The sequence below is a fragment of the Emys orbicularis genome, chromosome 20, assembly GCF_028017835.1.
Source record: "Emys orbicularis isolate rEmyOrb1 chromosome 20, rEmyOrb1.hap1, whole genome shotgun sequence".
NCBI lineage: Eukaryota > Metazoa > Chordata > Testudines > Emydidae > Emys > Emys orbicularis.
In genome coordinates this window covers 10827009-10832730 of record NC_088702.1, presented here as the reverse complement: position 1 = coordinate 10832730, position 5722 = coordinate 10827009, and the positions used below count along the sequence as shown (strand labels likewise).

Below are 5722 nucleotides of genomic sequence, written 5' to 3'. Positions count from 1 at the left end.
ATTGCCCATTGCTGGGAAGCAGCCTCCCTCAGAGTAACGTTTTGCTGTTACAGCTTTGAGATCCATGCTCAGAAATCAACCATCCAGACATCTGCAGAGCGCCCGAGACGGGACAATGAAGGCTGCCAGCCTGCCAAATGAAGGTAATGCCCTTTATCTTTTGAGAACAAAGCATGGAAGAGCAGCATATCCTAGTGGATAGAGCAGGTAGTTGGGCATCTGAGTTCTAGGACTGACTCTGCCCAGACCCATTGCGTGACTGCGGTCAAGTCACTTCCCCACAGTTTCTCCTAAGCTTTCTTCTAGCCAGGGCAGTGTGTCCCTAGTGAGCCCCTCAAATCTGGGCCATGCCACATTCTCCAGCATTATGTTAGATTGGCTTCTGGAGTGATTGAGACAGGGGAGGAGCTGCAGTGGTGAGCAGGAAGGGGGTCAGGGCGGGTGTGTGTGTGTGATAGGAGGGGAAGTGGGGGGTGGCGGTCCTCTGTGCCAATGAAGGAACAGAAGCCAGTAATGACGTGACACCATGCAGCACCATGATTCTCCTCGTCTCTGCCAACAGGCCAGTTTGCCCCAGGCTCCTTCCTGGAGAAGCTGAACTCCCTGGTGAAAGGAATCGGCTGCCCCAGTCCCGAAGTGGGGAGGGCCCCGCACAAAGCCTTTGACAAGAGATGGGCGAGTCTACCACATCCAGCCCCTCCCCCTGCCGAGGTGCCGGTGACCGGATCATCATCTTGCTCTAACGGTAAAAAAACATCACCTGGGGCATGGTGTGCATTGGGCTATCACAGCCCATCTGGGTGGAGCACCAGGAGCAGGTAACAAGGGGACTGAACCACCTTTATCCCAGGGAAAACAACTGCCCAGCATGCGGGACCATGAAGAGTGGGCCACGGGCCTCATTGCAGAGCTAGTGGAATGAGCCCTGGCAGAGGCACTGAGAACCTTCTCGTGGTGTGCACCGTCCATCCCTGCTGCAGCTGTTGTCCACTGAGTCTGTGCCATGCTCAGCCGCCCCCCCCCAGCCTGGCCGGCTCAGTGTCATGCCCCATCCCTATGCCTCTCACCCTCTTTGCCCTGCGGCATGGGGCCAGGGTGGTATGCTCCTGAGACAGCAGTGGCCCCATGGCAGTGGTGAGGAGGAGCAGTGCTTGCCGCCCCACTGGCTGGTGTGCCCGCTCAGGTTTGGCCCTACAGGCCTTCTGTCTTGGGGGCGGGGCAGTGAGGCCAAACCTGAGTGGACAGTGCTGCTGCGTGGCAGAACGTGTGCCTGGCTGTGGGGGAGAGATCTATCTTCCCCCACACGGGGCTGTGCCCACTTCCCCTCACCCTGGCCACCCCCCTCAGCCCTGCAGCGCAGTCAGTGCACGGCTTCTCATCTGAGAGCACCCTCAGGTGGGACAGGTGTGGGGCGGGAGGCTGAGATGCCAACACTTGCCGCTGCAGCTGTTTGTTCCTGTTTGGGGACGTGCTGAGATGGGAGCTGGGCAGGACTCGGGTGAGGCTGGGCAGGCCGACATCTCTCCTGTGTGCCTCGAACCAGAGCTCTGCCTCGGCCCTGACATGGCTCAGCCTCCTCCCAGCCGTGACCCAGTCCTGAGTGGCCAGTAGGAAAAGTTCATCTGCCTTATTGGGAGTAATATCCTTAACCTCTATTTATTAACAATCACCAAAACCGAATACACACACAATGCATACAATGCTCACCACTCCCAATAAGGGTTGCCAACCCTCCAGGAGTGCCCTGGAGTCTCCAGGAATTACAGATTAATTGGAGATTGTCATGTGATGAAACCTCCAGGAATACTTCCAACCAAAATTGGCAACTCTAGAGAGCCTTCCAGACAGGACCTACAGTTCCAGTGTGGGAGGGGGATACTGGGATCATTTCTTCAACATCCACCCTAAAGAAGCAAACAAAAGGCCCTGCCTAGGGTGACCAGATAGCAAGTGTAAAAATCGGGACAGGGGTGGGGGGTAATAGGAGCCCATATTTAAAAAAAAAAAAAAAAAAAAAAAAAAAAAAAAAAAAAAAGCCCCAAATATCGGGACTGTCTCTATAAAATTGGGACATCTGGTCACCCTAGCCCTGCCCAACTTGTGTTTTCCTTCGCTGGTCCCGTTTAGAGAATGGCAGTCTCTTCTCCCCACTCTGTCTTCTTCCTCCTTCCCTTCTCCATCTGGTTTGACAGATCAGGCTTCATCAGCAACTTTATCCCTTAACTCTTCTTGATCTCTGATATGTCTCCCTCCCAGCAGGGGAGCCCCTTAGCCACAAAGATTAAAGCAAGGCTGGCCTCAGAGGAAATGCAAACCAGGGCTTCCCCCCAGGGACTGATCAGCACCAGGAGCAAAGCCCTGCTAGGGAGGATTCTGCTGCAGGGGTTGCTGGGGATGTTTTTTTAAAGAGACAAATGAGCCTATGGCAGAGACAGAGCAGTTCTGTCTTCTCGCCCTTTGCTCTCTTAGCTCTTTGCTTTCAAACCTGACAAGCGGGTTTGGGTCTCTGTGTTTTTTGGGGTGATGTTGTACAACGTCGGGGGGGGGGTGTGCTGCTGATTAGCTGTGCATGTTTGTAAATGCCAACTCCATGGGGCTCCCTAAACTCCCCTGCCCTGGCAGCATGTGCCAGATCAGAAATCCCATCTCGGTCCCAACGCTAGTGTAAACTAATTATTGTGAAAGAAGTGATCATGCTTTTTACCAAAGATGATGATGCGATTTCTTCCTAACTTTTTAAAAAAGCTTAAATTCTGTTAAACATTATCACACCACGTAAAGTTTTAACAAATAAACTTGTAAGTTTAACATGAAAAAACAGCCTTGATAAATGCTTTGTAGCACTCACGCTCAAGTTTTTGTCTTGGGGATATTTTGTAGAAATACCCCAGTCTTAAAAAAAAAAAAAAAAATAGCATTAGCTTGCTTTTTAAAGTTGTCTAAATGAATTGCCCAGCATTCAAAGACAATCCCAAACAAACCTATATTGCTCTAAAAACTTATTACTTGTAAACTGTAAAGAAAGCTTTATATTCCCTTCAGCATTACATGATACAAAACACACATGCAGCCTAACTTAAAAGAAAAATTAGCTCAAACTAGCCTATGTCAAAGAGATCATAACACTTTTTACCACTTTTTATTATTTCTTCCTGACTTTTAAAAAAATCTAAATTCTGTTAAACATAATTGCTCCGAGTAAAGTTTTAACAAATAAACGTTTAGAAGTTTAACATGGAAACAGTGGGCACTGATAAATGCTTTGTAGCTGTCACACGTGCTTTTAAAGATAACACAAGAAAACAGAACGTTGATAAATGGAAGTGAAGCAGCTTTGTAGCACGCGCTCACGCACACACACACACACACACACACACACACACACACGAAAAGGTAAAATAACCAAAATCCATGTCGTGGGGATATTTTGTAGTGGTCTAGTGAAAGAATGACCGTTTATACAGGGCTAGTATTTGTAAATTGTGGAGAAGCAAAGCCTTTATTCGCACCATTTTTTCCTTTTACTTAATAATTGAGACATGGCCTATCTGAAGAAACGTATCCCCGCAAGCCGCCACCTCCTGTCTTCTAAAAGAATTGTTAGTGTTTGCAGCAAAATAATTTTTAATCACAGGATTAAAAATAAATAAAATTAGCTTTTAAACATTTTATTTCCATTTTCTGCTATCCCAACTTTTAAAAAATAACGTAAACGTATTTTTTAGATTGGCTTTATCTGCTACAGCTTAAAGAGATGCCAAGAACAGGAAATTGTTTACTTCATTTCCATAACTAAATAATTATTTTGCAGCAGAGAGACATCCCTATGACACACCTTAAATAATACCCTAGCAACAACTACATTGTTTTGTTTTTGTCTAGCATCGTGTTTAAGGGGCCCTAAAGAATTATTTTTCTGTTTTTATATAACACCTTACGTTACACCTTAACCCTAAATGCTTTACACAGTTAAATAATACAAGACAGTAGATGAGAGCCCTGGGCAATTACTGAAAACAGAGGTGTTAGGATGACTAAAAGCCTACTGCAGAGGGCCTGGGGGAAAATTAAAAGGCACCGCTTTTAAGGAAGAGGGCATGATTTGAGGAGGTATATAGAAAACGGGGGAGATGAGTGGTTCAGGGTCATTTTGTGATGGCCCAAATGCCCTACTGCCTATATTTCTCTCTCTCTCTCTCTCTCTCTCTCACACACACACACACACACACACACACACACACACACACACACACACACACACACACACACACACACACACACACACACACACACACACAAGTACATGGGGTCCTGTGCAACCTACTTCCCTTTTGACAACAACCACCTCTCCATATCCTGCTATGACCCAGACAGAAATCCCTCTTATGTGGGGCGGGAGGGCAATGGACTCTTAAACAATTGGCTGTAAACTACTGGCTAAGAAACTATTGCGCAGCTGTTGTATGAAAGAGGATGAGCCGTTCAGACCTATTAAAGATGGAAGAGTCCAATTTCAGCCCTCAAGGAAGGGAAGTGGCTGGCTCTCTGATAGTGCTACATTATAATCCTACAGGCAAACTTATTCTAGGAGAAAAAGCAACTGATCACATAGACTGAACAAATGTTGCATGTCTGCTCATATGTAGTTTCATAGTCCTGGAGAACTTGATGGTGTTGGTTGCCCTACAGAAAAATAACAAATTGCACAACTGTATGTACTTTTTGGTTGGCAGTCTAACTCTCTGTGATCTGTTAATTGGCACAGTTTACTAAGTAACATTCTTATGTCTGGAAGGAAAACTCCAAGATGGTTTATTAGGAAAGGCAGTATGTTTGTCGCCCTAAGAGCTGCCACTTTTAGTTTGTTAGACACAGCCAATGAGAGACATTTGACTGTGGTTAAAAGGAGGCTTTACGAGGCAAATAAAAAGTACAGGGTCTTCTTATCAGCCCATGTTGGTTTATCTCAGTTTCCCTGGTACGTTAGAAACCCTCAACAGGAAATGTATCAACAACTTACCAGACTGCTCAACAGTTTTTTGCCTCTTTATTCCATAAGTGTCTTTATAACCATTTTGGTGACAATTGTTATGCTTTGTGTGGATATTTACATACTAATAACTCAGAGATCTGTGTAGGACATTTCTGATAGTAATTGGTGGATTCATCGCCTGTTGGCCTCCATTGTTTGTTCTGTTGCTCACAGATGTAGCCTGCAAAGTAAAAGTGTGCCATTTTATACAAGGCTGACTGGTTCGTTGCCTTGGCCCTCATTAATTCTGCATTGAATCTCAGCATTTACACTATGGCCAGAAGAAAATGTGGCAGGTTTTCTTTCACCTTGTTTGTGGGTGTCTAGTGAAGACCGGCATGACCAGATCTTTGTCTGTGATCTGTGTTGGACCATAGGGGCAATGTAAGTCTGTGGCTCATGCACTTAAATCATAGGGGAAAACGTTAGCCATGTTTTAAATTTTGAATACCTGTTTATCCCATAACTTGTTTGGGTTTTAATTCTGTGACAGAACTGGCTCAGAAAAGTATAAGATTTATAAATAATACGAAACCAATGGTGCAACAGCCCCATCTTCCTATTCACTTAAACAGAAAGTCCTCCTTACTTAGAAAGGGAGACCAATAGACTTTTGAAAAGTTAGCCCTAAACTGTTGACTAAGAAAGTATTGCACAAGCGTTGTATAAAAGAGGATGAGGCATTCTAGC

At 45.7% G+C, this 5722-nt stretch overlaps 1 pseudogene; it reads left to right on the top strand.

Annotated features, from left to right (window-relative positions):
- Positions 1–4713: 4713 nt before the first annotated feature.
- LOC135892637 (sphingosine 1-phosphate receptor 3-like) lies at positions 4714–5409 on the top strand (annotated as a pseudogene).
- Positions 5410–5722: the final 313 nt, after the last annotated feature.